This window comes from Mya arenaria, chromosome 3 (assembly GCF_026914265.1).
Source record: "Mya arenaria isolate MELC-2E11 chromosome 3, ASM2691426v1".
Classification (NCBI taxonomy): Eukaryota; Metazoa; Mollusca; class Bivalvia; order Myida; family Myidae; genus Mya; species Mya arenaria.
This window is the reverse complement of record NC_069124.1, coordinates 39681728-39697441: the sequence shown is the minus strand read 5'-3', so window position 1 is coordinate 39697441 and position 15714 is coordinate 39681728.

Sequence of the window (15714 nt, the reverse complement as noted above, 5' to 3'; positions counted from 1 at the left end):
GCACTGTAACATCAACTAAGATAGGACAACATTATCAAAAACTGCCGTCAATGTAAGAAAACATTCTGACAGTGTAGGAAAACGTTCTGACAATGTAGGAAAACATTCTAACAGTGCAGGAAAACATTCCGACAGTGTAGGAAAACATACTGACAATGTAAGAAAACATTCTGACAGTGTAGGAAAACATTCTGACAAAACATTCTGACAGTGTAGGAACACATTCTGACATTCTGACAGTGTAGGAAAACATTCTGACAGTGTAGGAAAACATTCTGACAGTGTAGAAAAACATTCTGACAATGTTAGAAAACATTCTGACCGTGTAGAAAAAACATTCTGACAATGTAAGAAAACATTCTGACCGTGTAGAAAAAACATTCTGACGATGTAAGAAAACATTCTGACCGTGTAGAAAAACATTCTGACGATGTAAGAAAACATTCTGACAGTGTAAGAAAACATTCTGACAGTGTAGGAAAACATTCTGACATTCTGACAGTGTAGGAAAACATTCTGACAATGTAAGAAAACATTCTGACAGTGTAGCAGTTCCATCTGACAGTGTAGCAGTTCCATCTGACAGTGTAGCAGTTCCATACTTTTATTTGGAAAGACACCAGGACTCATCAAAGATGGATCATAGATAGGGCCTCAATATTGTATGCACAAAGCATATAAAACGAAAATAAACTCCGCGAGCAGGGGTTAAAATAGGTTATTACAGACAGTACCGGATGATGGATAGCGTCATCCATTGCGTGACGTATCAAGGCGATGCACATTATTATGACATTTTCTCTTGATATCAACTGTTTACAAATGTTCTGTATGAAGGACTCTAGGCCACGTGGTGTTTGGTAGGCATCAATGCCAATTCAATTTCGATCAGTGTATGTCCGAATATTAGGCTAAAACTATCTTTTCTGCACATTAACTTTGAACGGATATGCCTTAGTCAGGGTTCTGATATAATACCCCGTTTTGTATGATAGCCATTGGAGCACGAGCACGAGCTGCGGTGTTTAATGTACTCTTACGTTGGCTTAATCGCACGTTACAATGTACTTACAAGTGGCAATTTGACGTCGATTAAATTACATACATGAATTATGACGTTATAATGCCCGAATACAGTACATTCTAGATTAACCTGTAAACTTTTCTTGATTATAATTATCTATTAACTAATGCGCTGTAGTAACACTTTTGAGATATGCATATAGGTCGGAAGGTGATTCGTCACCAACATGAAGAAAATTGCAATCGATGTTTGTCCGAATACAAGGCATACAGCGTAAGTAACAGCATCTTAATATTAACAATTAACAAATGAGCTTTAGTCAGGAATTTGAGATTATATTCCCAACACATACATGTCAAATAGACAAATGAGCTTTAGTCAGGAATTTGAGATTCTACTCCCAACACATATATGTCAAATAGACAAGATACTTGTGGAGGACGGTTTTACAGTGTGTGGTAGGGACTGACGAGCCGACTGTAAATGATGAATGTCCGATTACTGTTGCTGATTTAACTCAAGGGAAATTGATATGCAATCAATTTGGCGTTTGTACAAGAGTTTCCTCCGATCAGTTCTGTATTCAGATGTTGTTTGGTACCAAGTGTAGACATCCAGTATTCGCATTGGTTTTCATAAAATGTAATTAATTCGAATACACTTCATTGTCATATACTTGTTTAACATGCTACGGCTGTTTAAAAGATGTTATACGAGGGGCGGTCGTAATAAAACAATCATTAGTGTTGCATTTCGTTCAACTATTGACAGAGGCGTTGCTAGCCCTCTATTCATGTTGATTAATAATTGTTCGAGGGGGGTTCGGGGGTATGCCCCCCCCCCGGGAAATTTGAACCCATTGTGCAATCTGGTGCATTCTGTTCTGAGATGCTTTATTTATTACTTGCGCCTGATCATATGAAGTTTATTCATTTATTCTAAAATTTCAAAACAAACAACAACTAAATAGTAAGCTGCTCCGTGTTCAAAGGTCTGGAATCACTTTAGTTTATTTGGTTGTACTTTTTAACGTACTCATATATATGCATTTTGGATACGTGGTGATCTCTAATTGTTAATTTAAAATGGTTTGATGTGGAGAGAAAGATGAATCTACATTACTACGACCTAGATTTAAGGCCATTAACGATTTCAAACTATGCATTTTTTGCCCAATATCAATTGAATTAAAGAACAAAATTAACTACAATTTACCATAGCTTTCTCTATGTTTTATCTTGCGGTCATTTATTTTTCAGTTTATTTATGTGCAAGTACTTCCCTTTCAAATGAGACTAAAGTTATGTCATAAGGCATTCGATGTCGCTAGGAACGTATATATCACCACACGTTAGACGTCGTTTCTTTAGGTATCTGTGTGTATCTGTTTAAGGCACCAATATGTTTCACAGGCACAGCCAAAACATTACAGCTTATTTTTGGTAATTATGAATGCTATTGTGCCTTTTGATTTATAAATGCAACTTTCATGTGAATGCAGGTATTTTTAGCGTTTCGACTCGGTAATGGTGTAGAATACAGGGTCTAAATATGTCCATTGCAGTACATTAATGCCTTATTTATAACGATCGATAATACCAATTTATTTACATCAACTGTATTCATCTAACTTAGAACATTCCTCATACAACGAATTTGACAAAGCCATGCGAAACCAGACATTCAGAAAAACTCAATTGCTGAAACATTCGTAACAGTTTCTCCAACGAATGTTTAAACTAGCATACTGTATTGCTACCAATAAACGTTGATCAATCATTTTACGAGTTACAAAATATAGGTTTTGGAATTTTTCTTCTGGAAACGCCTGTAAATGTGGACTTTGTCTCCATAAACTACTTAATCGTCTCGAACATAATCAATAAGATTGTCTTGAATGCATAAACTAAAAATGACACTTGCAAGATCTGTCACGCTTTATGTTGTTGCTTTTTTCCGAAGAGTTTTGGGTAAGCATTGACAACTCAGCATTTAACCATATTTCATGCTAAATACAGTGTTCTTAAGGGATGTTCTTCTGAATGAAAAATGAGTTTGGTTTCTGTTACGGATCATGTTGCTTAACCATGCTTGACTCGTTATAACGTTAAAAAACACACGTGAACTACTCTGTTGTCTCACAACACTATGTTCATTGGTGATTTACAAGTGGGAGATTAGAACCTCGAAAGCCAGTTAACACGCCCACTCCGCCTCAAGTGAATTCCATTTTTGACCCACTGTTTACAGGCGGCAATCTAGAAGGTTATTAAAAAATGATATGTGTATTCGTATTAACAGTGTGTGTTGTCTTGCAAGTATTCCTTTATGCGTTTGTGACTGTCACATCTCATTTTCTTCTAGATTTGAACTCAGCATTTTTACCATTTCTAACCAAAAGGAAAAAAATACTTTCCTCGGTTGAATGGATTCCATTTAAAGAACTTCCCAACCTCGCCCTTTTTCTCGCGCCAAACATTCGACTTGATCATTCCCCCTGTGTACCATATTGAGACGATCATCAACAAGTCATGTGACTACTGCTACCGCAACTTCAGATTAGCTTGCTACTCCAACAGAGATTATAGGCTGCCTGGCCTTTTTCAATGTAGTTGTATGTTTGCTTGTTCAAAAAGTAATCATTCCAACAAAACACGTCTGATGGCAAATGGTTTGACGTTTAGACAGTTCTTGGTAAGGATTTGGCTTTGCACAGTTAATATATATGAGGTTATTTAACAATTGACGTTGTCGCATTTCACAACTTTTAGAAAATAAAAATTAGTTCAAACGATACCAAATTGCTTGCACATGATATCAACAAACATATGCAAAGATGTTGTGCAGTGGACGCTTAGAATCGAAAAAATGTAATTCATTTTAGGTGTTAATCTTTATCTATTTTTTATTTTTTATATTTTTTCTGGGGTGGGGGAGTGGAGGAGGCGGTAGCCATCGAAAGGTTGGACATACTTTGCATTTGATGATCCAACCGGTAGCATAGATAAGGTTTTAAGCCGAGTTGCTGATTTAAATTGGGAGGCTTGTTCTATAAAGTATGGAAAGATGCCAGTCTAAAATTGTCAAGAGCAGAATAGTGGTATTTCCATTCAAAAAGAATAGAATCGTAACATTTTCAGAGCCGAATTATGCCCTAATTGTCCTCCAGTGTTTTCTAGTCAACAATTGAAATCCACTCCGAAAATTCAACACTTAGTCTGTTGTGAAACATACGAGGTGGCAAGGCGGATACTTGAATTTAATTTGTACTTGCAAGAACACGCACATCTACTCGCTGCAGTTAAGGTAAAACGAGGTTTACATGTACACGCTGCAGTTATGGTTAAACGGGGTTTACATGTACACGCTGCAGTTATGGTTAAACGGGGTTTACATGTACACGCTGCAGTTATGGTTGAACGGGGTTTACATGTACACGCTGCAGTTATGGTAGAACGGGGTTTACATGTACACGCTGCAGTTATGGTTGAACGGGGTTTACATGTACACGCTGCAGTTATGGTTGAACGGGGTTTACATGTACACGCTGCAGTTATGGTTAAACGGGGTTTACATGTACACGCTGCTGTTATGGTTAAACGGGGTTTACATGTACACGCTGCAGTTATGGTTAAACGGGGTTTACATGTACACGCTGCAGTTATGATTAAACGGGGTTTACATGTACACGCTGCAGTTATGGTTAAACGAGGTTTACATGTACACGCTGCAGTTATGGTTGAACGGGGTTTACATGTACACGCTGCAGTTATGGTTAAACGGGGTTTACATGTACACGCTGCAGTTATGGTTAAACGGGGTTTACATGTACACGCTGCAGGTAAGTTTAAACGGGGTTTACATGTACACTCTTCAGGTAAGTTTAAACGGGGTTTACATGTACACTCTGCAGGTAAGTTTAAACGGGGTTTACATGTACACGCTGCAGGTAAGTTTAAACGAGGTTTACATGTACACGCTGTTGTTAGGGTTGGACGGGGTTTGCATCTACTCGCTGCAATTAGGGTTAAACGAGGTTTACATGTACACGCTGCAGTTAGGGTTAAACGAGGTTTACATGTACACACTGCAGCTAGGGTTAAACGGGGTTTAGATGTACACACTACAGCTAGGGTTAAACGGGGTTTACATGTACTCGCTGCTGTTAAGGTAGAATGAGGTTTACAAGTACACGCTGCAGTTAGGGTTAAACGGGGTTTACATGTACACGCTGTTGTTAGGGTTAAACAGGGTTTACATCTACTCGCTGCAGTTAGGGTTAAACGAGGTTTACATGTACTCGCTGCTGTTAAGGTAGAATGAGGTTTACAAGTACACGCTGCAGTTAGGGTTAAACGAGGTATACATGTACACGCTGCTGTTACGGTAAAATAAGGCTTACAAGTACACGCTGCAGTTAGGGTTAAACGAGGTATATATGTACACGCTGCTGTTAGGGTTAAACGAGGTATACATGTACTCGCTGCAGTTAGGGTTAAACGAGGTATAAATGTACTCGCTGCAGTTAGGGTTAAACGAGGTATACATGTACACGCTGCAGTTAGGGTTAAACGAGGTATACATGTACTCGCTGCAGTTAGGGTTAAACGAGGTATACATGTGCTCGCTGCAGTTAGGGTTAAACGAGGTATATATGAACACGCTGTAGATAGGGTTAAACGAGGTATACATGTACTCGCTGCTGTTCAGATAAAACGGGGTTTACATCTAATCGCTGCAGTTAGGGTTAAACGAGGTTTTCATGTACACGCTACAGTGAGGGTTAAACGAGGTATACATGTACACGCTGCAGTCAGGGTTAAACGAGGTTTTCATGTACACGCTACAGTGAGGGTTAAACGAGGCATACATCTACTCGCTGCAGTTAGGGTTAAACGAGGTATACGTGTACACGCTGCAATTAGAGTTAAACGAGGTTTTACATATACTCGTTGCAGTTAAGGTTAAACGAGGTATACGTGTACACGCTGCAGTAAGGGTTAAACGAGGTATACATATACTCGCTGCAGTTAGGGTTAAACGAGGGTTTCATGTTCACGCTGCAGTTAGGGTTAAACGAGGTATACATCTTCTCGCTGCAGTTAGGGTTAAACGAGGTATACATCTACTCGCTGCAGTTAGGGTTAAACGAGGTATACATCTACTCGCTGCAGTTAGGGTTAAACGAGGTATACATCTACACGCTGCAGTTAGGGTTAAACGAGGTATAAATCTACTCGCTGCAGTTAGGGTTAAACGAGGTATACATCTACTCGCTACAGTAAGGGTTAAACGAGGCATACATGTACACGCTGAAATTAGAGTTAATCGAGGTATTACATGTACTGGTTGCAGTTAAGGTTAAACGAGGTATACGTGTACACGCTGCAGTAAGGGTTAAACGAGGTATACATATACTCGCTGCAGTTAGGGTTAAACGAGGGTTTCATGTACACGCTGCAGTTAGGGTTAAACGAGGTATACATCTACTCGCTGCAGTTAGGGTTAAACAATGTATACATCTACTCGCTGCAGTTAGGGTTAAACGAGGTATACATCTACACGCTGCAGTTAGGGTTAAACGAGGTATACATCTACTCGCTGCAGTTAGGGTTAAACGAGGTATACATCTACTCGCTGCAGTAAGGGTTTAACGAGTTATACATGTACTCGCTGCAGTTAGGGTTAAACGAAGTATACTTGTACACGATGCAGTGAGGGTAAAAAGAGTTAATATGTACACGCTGCAGTCAGGGTTAAACGAGGCATACATGTACTCGCTATAGTCAGGGTTAAACGAGGCATATATGTACACGCTGCAATCAGGGTTAAACGAGGTTTTCATGTACATGCTGCAGTTATGGTTAAACGAGGTTTTACATGTACTCGTTGCAGTTAATGTTAAACGAGGTATACATGTACACCCTGCAGTTAGGGTTAAATGAGGTATACATGTACACGCTGTAGTCAGGGTTAAACGAGGTTTATATGTACTCACTGCAGTTGGGGTTAAACGAGGTTTACATGTACTCGCTGCAGTTAGGGTTAAACGAGGTTTACATGTAATCGTTGCAGTAAGGGTTAAACGAGGTTTACATGTACTCGCTGCAGTGAGGGATAAACGAGGTATACATGTACTCGCTGCAGTCAAGGTTTAACGAGGTTTACATGTACACGCTGCTGTTAAGGTAAAACGAGGTATACATCTACTCGCTGCAGTAAGGGTTAAACGATGTATACATGTACACGCTGCTGTTAAGGTAAAACGAGGTTTATATCTACTCGCTGCAGTTAAGGTTAAACGAGGTTAACATCTACTCGCTGCAGTCAGGGTTAGACGTTGTTTACAATTTCACGCTGCAGTTAGGGTTAAACGGTGCAGTTAGGGTTAAACGAGGATAACATGTACACGCTGCATTTAGGATTAAACGAGATATACATGTACTAGCTGCAGTTATGGTTAAACGAGGTATACATATACTCACTGCAGTTAAGGTTAAACGAGGTATACATATACTCGCTGCAGTTAAGGTTAAACGAGGTATACATGTACTCGCTGCAGTTAAGGTTAAGCGAGGTATACATATACTCGCTGCAGTTAAGGTTAAACGAGGTTTACATGTACACGCTGCAGTTAATTTTAATCGAGGTATATATGTACACGCTGCAGTAAGGGTTAAAAGAGGTACACATGTACACGCTGCAGTTAGGGTTAAACGAGGTATACATCTACTCGCTGCAGTTAGGGTTAAACGAGGTTTTAATGTACACGCTACAGTGAGGGTTAAACGAGGTATACATGTACACGCTGCAGTAAGGGTTAAACGAGGTTTTCATGTACACGCTACAGTGAGGGTTAAACTAGGTATACATGTACACGCTGCAGTAAGGGTTAAACGAGGTTTTCATGTACACGCTACATTAAGGGTTAAACGAGGTATACATGTACACGCTTCAATTAGGGTTAAACGAGGTTTACATGTACATGCTGCAGTTAGGGTTAAACGAGGTTTACATGTACTCGCTGCAGTAAGGTTTAAACGAGGTTTACATGTACTCGCTGCAGTTATGTTTAAACAACGTGTATATATACTCGCTGCAGTAAGGTGTAAACAAGGTTTACATGTACTCGCTGCAGTTAGAATTAAACGAGGTTTACATGTACTCGCTGCAGTTAGGTTTAAACAAGGTTTATATGTACTCACTGCAGTTAGGGTTAAACAAGGTATACATGTACTCGCTTCAGAAAGGTTTAAACGAGGTTTACATGTACATGCTGCAGTTAGGGTTAAACGAGGTTTACATGTACTCGCTGCAGTAAGGTTTAAACGAGGTTTACATGTACTCGCTGCAGTTATGTTTAAACAACGTGTATATATACTCGCTGCAGTAAGGTGTAAACAAGGTTTACATGTACTCGCTGCAGTTAGAATTAAACGAGGTTTACATGTACTCGCTGCAGTTAGGTTTAAACAAGGTTTATATGTACTCACTGCAGTTAGGGTTAAACAAGGTATACATGTACTCGCTTCAGAAAGGTTTAAACGAGGTTTACATGTACATGCTGCAGTTAGGGTTAAACGAGGTTTACATGTACTCGCTGCAGTAAGGTTTAAACGAGGTTTACATGTACTCGCTGCAGTTATGTTTAAACAAGGTGTATATATACTCGCTGTAGAAAGGTGTAAACAAGGTTTACATGTACTCGCTGCAGTTAGAATTAAACGAGGTTTACATGTACTCGCTGCAGTTAGGTTTAAACAAGGTTTATATGTACTCACTGCAGTTAGGGTTAAACAAGGTATAACTGTACTCGCTTCAGAAAGGTTTAAACGAGGTTTACATGTACTCGCTGCAGTTAGGGTTAAACGAGGTATACATGTACTCGCTGCGGTAAGGTTTAAACGAGGTTTACATGTTTTCGCTGCAGGAAGGTTTAAACAAGGTTTAGATGTACTCGCTGCAGTTTGGGTTAAACGAAGTTTTACATGTACTCGCTGAAGTTAATGTTAAATGAGGTATACATCTACTCGCTGCAGTTAGGGTTAAACGAGGTATACATGTACACGCTGCAGTTACGGTTAAACGAGGTATACATGTACACCCTGCAGATAGGGTTAAACTTGGTATACATGTACTCGCTGCTGTTCAGATAATACGAGGTTTACATGTACTCGCTGCAGTTAGGGTTAAACGAGGTTTTTACGTACACGCTACAGTGAGGGTTAAACGAGGTATACATGTTCACGCTGTAATTAGGGTTAAACGAGGTTTACATGTACATGCTGCAGTTAGGGTTAAACGAGGTTTACATGTACTCGCTGCATTATGGTTTAAACGAGGTTTACATGTACTCGCTGCAGTAAGGTTTAAACAAGGTTTATATGTAAACGCTGCAGTTAGAGTTAAACGAGGTATACATGTACTCGCTGCGGTAAGGTTTAAACGAGGTTTACATGTAATCGCTGCAGTAAGGTTTAAACAAGGTTTATATGTACACGCTGCAGTTAGAGTAAAACGAGATATACATGTACTCGCTGCGGTAAGGTTTAAACGAGGTTTACATGTACTCGCTGCAGAAAGGTTTAAACGAGGTTAACATGTACTCGCTGCAGTAAGGTTTAAACGAGGTTTACATGTACACGCTGCAGTAAGGTTTAAACAAGGTTTACATGTACTCGCTGCAGTTAGGGTTAAACGAGGTTTACATGTACTCGCTGCAGTTAGGTTTAAACAAGGTTTATATGTACTCGCTGCAGTTAGGGTTAAACGAGGAATACATGTACTCGCTGCAGTAAGGTTTAAACCAGGTTTACATGTACTCGCTGCAGTAAGGTTTAAACAAGGTTTATATGTACTCGCTGCAGTAAGGTTTAAGCAAGGTTTATATGTACTCCCTGCAGTTAGGGTCAAACGAGGTTTTACATGTACTCGCTCCAGTGAGGGTTAAACGAGGTATACATGTACTCGCTGCAGTCAGGGTTAAACGAGGTTTTCATGTACACGCTACAGTGAGGGTTAAACGAGGCATGCATGTACACGCTGCAATTAGAGTTAAACGAGGTTTTACATATACTCGTTGCAGTTAAGGTTAAACGAGGTATACGTGTACACGCTGCAGTAAGGGTTAAACGAGGTATACATATACTCGCTGCAGTTAGGGTTAAACGAGGGTTTCATGTACACGCTGCAGTTAGGGTTAAACGAGGTATACATCTTCTCGCTGCAGTTAGGGTTAAACGAGGTATACATCTACTCGCTGCAGTTAGGGTTAAACGAGGTATACATCTGCTCGCTGCAGTTAGGGTTAAACGAGGTATACATGTACTCGCTGCAGTTAATGTTAAATGAGGTATACATCTACTCGCTGCAGTTAGGGTTAAACGAGGTATACAAGTACACGCTGCAGTTACGGTTAAACGAGGTATACATGTACACGCTGCAGATAGGGTTAAACTAGGTATACATGTACTCGCTGCTGTTCAGATAATACGAGGTTTACATGTACTCGCTGCAGTTAGGGTTAAACGAGATTTTTACGTACACGCTACAGTGAGGGTTAAACGAGGTATACATGTACACGCTTCAGTATGGGTTAAACGAGGTTTACATGTACTCGCTGCAGTTAGGGTTAAACGAGGTATACATGTACTCGCTGCAGTCAGGGTTAAACGAGGTTTACATGTTCACGCTGCAGTCAGGGATAAACGAGGTATTCATGTACTCGCTGCAGTTAGAGTTTAACGAGGTATACATGTACTCGCTGCAGTCAGGGTTAAACGAGGTTTACATGTTCACGCTGCAGTCAGGGATAAACGAGGTATTCATGTACTCGCTGCAGTAAGAGTTTAACGAGGTATACATGTACACGCTGCAGTCAGGGTTAAACGAGGTTTTCATGTACACGCTACAGTGAGGGTTAAACGAGGTATACATGTACACGCTGCAGTATGGGTTAAACGAGGTTTTCATGTACACGCTACAGTGAGGGTTAAACGAGGCATACATGTACACGCTGCAATTAGAGTTAAACGAGGTTTTACATATACTCGTTGCAGTTAAGGTTAAACGAGGTATACGTGTACACGCTGCAGTAAGTGTTAAACGAGGTATACATATACTCGCTGCAGTTAGGGTTAAACAAGGGTTTCAGGTACACGCTGCAGTTAGGGTTAAACGAGGTATACATCTTCTCGCTGCAGTTAGGGTTAAACGAGGTATACATCTACTCGCTGCAGTTAGGGTTAAACGAGGTATACATCTGCTCGCTGCAGTTAGGGTTAAACGAGGTATACATGTACTCGCTACAGTTAATGTTAAATGAGGTATACATCTACTCGCTGCAGTTAGGGTTAAACGAGGTATACATGTACACGCTGCAGTTACGGTTAAACGAGGTATACATGTACACGCTGCAGATAGGGTTAAACTAGGTATACATGTACTCGCTGCTGTTCAGATAATACGAGGTTTACATGTACTCGCTGCAGTTAGGGTTAAACGAGATTTTTACGTACACGCTACAGTGAGGGTTAAACGAGGTATACATGTACACGCTGTAATTAGGGTTAAACGAGGTTTACATGTACATGCTGCAGTTAGGGTTAAACGAGGTTTACATGTACTCGCTGCATTATGGTTTAAACGAGGTTTACATGTACTCGCTGCAGTAAGGTTTAAACAAGGTTTATATGTACACGCTGCAGTTAGAGTTAAACGAGGTATACATGTACTCGCTGCGGTAAGGTTTAAACGAGGTTTTACATGTAATCGCTGCAGTAAGGTTTAAACAAGGTTTATATGTACACGCTGCAGTTAGAGTTAAACGAGATATACATGTACTCGCTGCGGTAAGGTTTAAACGAGGTTTACATGTACTCGCTGCAGAAAGGTTTAAACGAGGTTTACATGTACACGCTGCAGTAAGGTTTAAACAAGGTTTACATGTACTCGCTGCAGTTAGGGTTAAACGAGGTTTACATGTACTCGCTGCAGTTAGGTTTAAAAAAGGTTTATATGTACTCGCTGCAGTTAGGGTTAAACGAGGAATACATGTACTCGCTGCAGTAAGGTTTAAACCAGGTTTACATGTACTCGCTGCAGTAAGGTGTAAACAAGGTTTATATGTACTCGCTGCAGTAAGGTTTAAACAAGGTTTATATGTACTCCCTGCAGTTAGGGTAAAACGAGGTTTTACATGTACTCGCTGCAGTGAGGGTTAAACGAGGTATACATGTACTCGCTGCAGTCAGGGTTAAACGAGGTTTTCATGTACACGCTACAGTGAGGGTTAAACGAGGTATACATGTAAACGCTGCAGTATGGGTTAAACGAGGTTTTCATGTACACGCTGCAGTGAGGGTTAAACGAGGCATACATGTACACGCTGCAATTAGAGTTAAACGAGGTTTTACATATACTCGTTGCAGTTAAGGTTAAACGAGGTATACGTGTACACGCTGCAGTAAGGGTTAAACGAGGTATACATGTACTCGCTGCAGTTAGGGTTAAACGAGGGTTTCATGTACACGCTGCAGTTAGGGTTAAACGAGGTATACATCTTCTCGCTGCAGTTAGGGTTAAACGAGGTATACATCTACTCGCTGCAGTTAGGGTTAAACGAGGTATACATCTGCTCGCTGCAGTTAGGGTTAAACGAGGTTAACATCTACACGCTGCAGTTAGGGTTAAACGAGGTTTACATGTACTCGCTGCAGTTAGGGTTAAACGAGGTTTACATGTACTCGCTGCATTTAGGTTTAAACAAGGTTTATATGTACTCGCTGAAGTTAGGGTTAAACGAGGAATACATGTACTCGCTGCAGTAAGGTTTAAACGAGGTTTAAATGTACTCGCTGCAGTAAGGTTTAAACAAGGTTTATATGTATGCAGTTAGTGTTAAACGAGGTTTTACATGTACTCGCTGCAGTGAGGGTTAAACGAGGTATACATGTACTCGCTGCAGTCAGGGTTAAACGAGGTTTTCATGTACACGCTACAGTGAGGGTTAAACGAGGTATACATGTAAACGCTGCAGTATGGGTTAAACGAGGTTTTCATGTACACGCTGCAGTGAGGGTTAAACGAGGCATACATGTACACGCTGCAATTAGAGTTAAACGAGGTTTTACATATACTCGTTGCAGTTAAGGTTAAACGAGGTATACGTGTACACGCTGCAGTAAGGGTTAAACGAGGTATACATGTACTCGCTGCAGTTAGGGTTAAACGAGGGTTTCATGTACACGCTGCAGTTAGGGTTAAACGAGGTATACATCTTCTCGCTGCAGTTAGGGTTAAACGAGGTATACATCTACTCGCTGCAGTTAGGGTTAAACGAGGTATACATCTGCTCGCTGCAGTTAGGGTTAAACGAGGTTAACATCTACACGCTGCAGTTAGGGTTAAACGAGGTATACATCTACTCGCTGCAGTTAGGGTTAAACGAGGTATACATCTACTCGCTGCAGTAAGGGTTAAACGAGGCATACATGTACACGCTGCAATTAGAGTTAAACGAGGTTTTACATATACTCGTTGCAGTTAAGGTTAAACGAGGTATACGTGTACACGCTGCAGTAAGGGTAAAACGAGGTATACATATACTCGCTGCAGTTAGGGTTAAACGAGGGTTTCATGTACACGCTGCAGTTAGGGTTAAACGAGGTATACATCTTCTCGCTGCAGTTAGGGTTAAACGAGGTATACATCTACACGCTGAAGTTAGGGTTAAACGAGGTATACGTGTACACGCTGCAGTTAGGGTTAAACGAGGTATACATCTTCTCGCTGCAGTTAGGGTTAAACGAGGTATACATCTACTCGCTGCAGTTAGGGTTAAACGAGGTATACATCTACTCGCTGCAGTCAGGGTTAAACGAGTTATACATGTACTCGCTGCAGTTAGGGTAAAACGAGGTTTATATCTACTCGCTGCAGTTAAGGTTAAACGAGGTTAACATGTACTCGCTGCAGTCAGGGTTAGACGTGATTTACAATTTGATGCTGCAGTTAGGGTTAAACGATGCAGTTAGGGTTAAACGAGGATAACATGTACACGCTGCATTTAGGATTAAACGAGATATACATGTACTAGCTGCAGTTATGGTTAAACGAGGTATACATATCCTCGCTGCAGTTAAGGTTAAACGAGGTATACATGTACTCGCTGCAGTTAAGGTTAAGCGAGGTATACATATACTCGCTGCAGTTATGGTTAAACAAGGTTTACATGTACATGCTGCAGTTAATTTTAAACGAGGTATATATGTACACGCTGCAGTAAGGGTTAAAAGAGGTACACATGTACACGCTGCAGTAAAGGTTAAACGAGGTATACATCTATTCGCTGCAGTAAGGGTTAAACGAGGTTTTCATGTACACGCTACATTGAGGGTTAAACGAGGTATACATGTACACGCTTCAATTAGGGTTAAACGAGGTTTACATGTACATGCTGCAGTTCGGGTTAAACGAGGTTTACATGTACTCGCTGCAGTAAGGTTTAAACGAGGTTTACATGTACTCGCTGCAGTTATGTTTAAACAAGGTGTATATATACTCGCTGCAGTAAGGTGTAAACAAGGTTTACATGTACTCGCTGCAGTTAGGGTTAAACGAGGTTTACATGTACTCGCTGCAGTTAGGTTTAAACAAGGTTTATATGTACTCACTGCAGTTAGGGTTAAACAAGGTATACATGTACTCGCTTCAGAAAGGTTTAAACGAGGTTTACATGTACTCGCTGCAGTTAGGGTTAAACGAGGTTTACATGTACTCGCTGCAGTAAGGTTTAAACAAGGTTTATATGTACACGCTGCAGTTAGAGTTAAACGAGGTATACATGTACTCGCTGCGGTAAGGTTTAAACGAGGTTTATATGTACTCGCTGCAGTAAGGTTTAAACAAGGTTTATATGTACTCGCTGCAGTTAGGGTTAAACGAGGTTTTACATGTACTCGCTGCAGTTAATGTTAAACGAGGTATACATCTACTCGCTGCAGTTAGGGATAAACGAGGTATACATGTACACGCTGCAGTCAGGGTTAAACGAGGTTTTCATGTACACGCTACAGTGAGGGTTAAACGAGGTATACATGTACACGCTTCAATTAGGGCTAAACGAGGTTTACATGTACATGCTGCAGTTAGGGTTAAACGAGGTTTACATGTACTCGCTGCATTAAGGTTTAAACGAGGTTTACATTTACTCGCTGCAGTTATGTTTAAACAAGGTTTATATGTACTCGCTGCAGTTAGGTTTAAACGAGGTTTACATGTACTCGCTGCAGAAAGGTTTAAACGAGGTTTACATGTACTCGCTGCAGTAAGGTTAAAACGAGGTTTACATGTACTCGCTGCAGTAAGGTTTAAACAAGGTTTACATGTACTCGCTGCAGTTAAGGTTAAACGAGGTTCACATGTACTCGCTGCAGTTAGGTTTAAACAAGGTTTATATGTACTCGCTGCAGTTAGGGTTAAACGAGGAATACATGTACTCGCTGCAGTAAGGTTTAAACCAGGTTTACATGTACTCGCTGCAGTAAGGTTTAAACAAGGTTTATATGTACTCGCTGCAGTAAGGTTTAAACAAGGTTTATATGAACTCCCTGCAGTTAGGGTTAAACGAGGTTTTACATGTACTCGCTGCAGTGAGGGTTAAACGAGGTATACATGTACTCGCTGCAGTG